A 2,500-nucleotide genomic window follows, 5' to 3' on the forward strand; every position below is an offset into this window, starting at 1 on the left:
CTCTCATATTGCCCGTCGCTCGCAGCACATACGTAGTGTATGCTTTTGCTTGTCGTGAGCTAGGGTCGCCGTTCGATGGTATCGAAATTTTTTTACAAGTTCAGACTATCTCTCATATTGCCCGTCGCTCGCAGCACATACGTAGTGTATGCTTTTGCTTGTCGTGAGCTGGGGTTGCCATTCGATGGTATCGAAATTTTTTTACAAGTTCATAATATCTCTCATATTACCCGTCGCTCGCAGCACACACGTAGTGTATGCTTTTGCTTGTCGTGAGCTAGGGTCGCCGTTCGATGGTATCGAGATTGAAATTTTTTTACAAGTTCAGACTTATCTCTCATATTACCCGTCGCTCGCAGCACACACGTAGTGTATGCTTTTGCCTGTCGCTCCCCGTTCGATGGCATCGAAATTATTTTTTATAAGTTCGGACTATGTCTCATACTGCCGTTGCTCGCAGTACAGACATAATGGATGGTTTTGCCTATCACTCGCAATATGAAGGCATCGAGATGTTGTGTTGTTTTACATTTTGCCTAACTTCGCATATTGCCCTTATAAGTGTGCACGACCGGCATCTGATGTACCAGCGTACTGCTGCTACCGATCACATACCATGCCATCGAGGTTTGTTTTACATTTTGCATTCCTCTTTGTGCGGTGCTTCAGTGCATGTCAGTTGTTGTCGCTCTCGGAGAGAGAGAGAACCGCTCTTACAGCCGGCAGGTAGAGAGAAGTTTTGCATTCTGCTTTGTGCGGATCTTTCCCCTACATGTTCACTTGCTACTGCCGGTCGCTCTCGCAGTCGAGACGGATGGCATCAAGATGTGTGTTTTACATTTTGCCTAATTTCAAACCCATGTCTCACATTGCCCGTCGCTTGCAGCACACACGTAGTGTATGCTTTTGCTTGTCGTGAGCTGGGGTTGCCGTTCGATGGTATCGAAATTATGTTTTATAAGTTCAGACTATCTCTCACATTGCCCGTCGCTCGCAGCACACACGTAGTGTATGCTTTTGCCTGTCGCTCGCCATTCGATGGTAACGAGATCGAAATTTTTTTACAAGTTCAGACTTATCTCTCATATTGCCCGTCGCTTGCAGCACACACGTAGTGTATGCTTTTGCTTGTCGTGAGCTGGGGTTGCCGTTCGATGGTATCGAAATTATGTTTTATAAGTTCAGACTATCTCTCACATTGCCCGTCGCTCGCAGCACACACGTAGTGTATGCTTTTGCCTGTCGCTCGCCATTCGATGGCATCGAGATTGAAATTATTTTTTATAAGTTCCTACTATCTCTCATATTGCCCATCGTTCGCAGCACACACGTAGTGTATGCTTTTGCTTGTCGTGAGCTAGGGTCGCCGTTCGATGGTATCGAAATTTTTTTACAAGTTCAGACTATCTCTCATATTGCCCGTCGCTCGCAGCACACACGTAGTGTATGCTTTTGCTTGTCGTGAGCTAGGGTCGCCGTTCGATGGTATCGAAATTTTTTTACAAGTTCAGACTATCTCTCATATTGCCCGTCGCTCGCAGCACACACGTAGTGTATGCTTTTGCTTGTCGTGAGCTGGGGTTGCCATTCGATGGTATCGAAATTTTTTTACAAGTTCATAATATCTCTCATATTACCCGTCGCTCGCAGCACACACGTAGTGTATGCTTTTGCCTGTCGCTCCCCGTTCGATGGCATCGAAATTATTTTTTATAAGTTCGGACTATGTCTCATACTGCCGTTGCTCGCAGTACAGACATAATGGATGGTTTTGCCTATCACTCGCAATATGAAGGCATCGAGATGTTGTGTTGTTTTACATTTTGCCTAACTTCGCATATTGCCCTTATAAGTGTGCACGACCGGCATCTGATGTACCGGCATACTGCTGCTACTGATCACATACCATGCCATCGAGGTGTGTTTTACATTTTGCCTAACTTCGCATTATGCCTCATAAGTGTGCACGACCGGCATCTGATGTACCAGCGTACTGCTGCTACCGATCACATACCATGCCATCGAGGTTTGTTTTACATTTTGCATTCCTCTTTGTGCGGTGCTTCAGTGCATGTCAGTTGTTGTCGCTCTCGGAGAGAGAGAGAACCGCTCTTACAGCCGGCAGGTAGAGAGAAGTTTTGCATTCTGCTTTGTGCGGATCTTTCCCCTACATGTTCACTTGCTACTGCCGGTCGCTCTCGCAGTCGAGACGGATGGCATCAAGATGTGTGTTTTACATTTTGCCTAATTTCAAACCCATGTCTCACATTGCCCGTCGCTTGCAGCACACACGTAGTGTATGCTTTTGCTTGTCGTGAGCTGGGGTTGCCGTTCGATGGTATCGAAATTATGTTTTATAAGTTCAGACTATCTCTCACATTGCCCGTCGCTCGCAGCACACACGTAGTGTATGCTTTTGCCTGTCGCTCGCCATTCGATGGTAACGAGATCGAAATTTTTTTACAAGTTCAGACTTATCTCTCATATTGCCCGTCGCTCG

Source organism: Topomyia yanbarensis, unplaced genomic scaffold (assembly GCF_030247195.1).
Source record: "Topomyia yanbarensis strain Yona2022 unplaced genomic scaffold, ASM3024719v1 HiC_scaffold_31, whole genome shotgun sequence".
Lineage (NCBI taxonomy): Eukaryota > Metazoa > Arthropoda > Insecta > Diptera > Culicidae > Topomyia > Topomyia yanbarensis.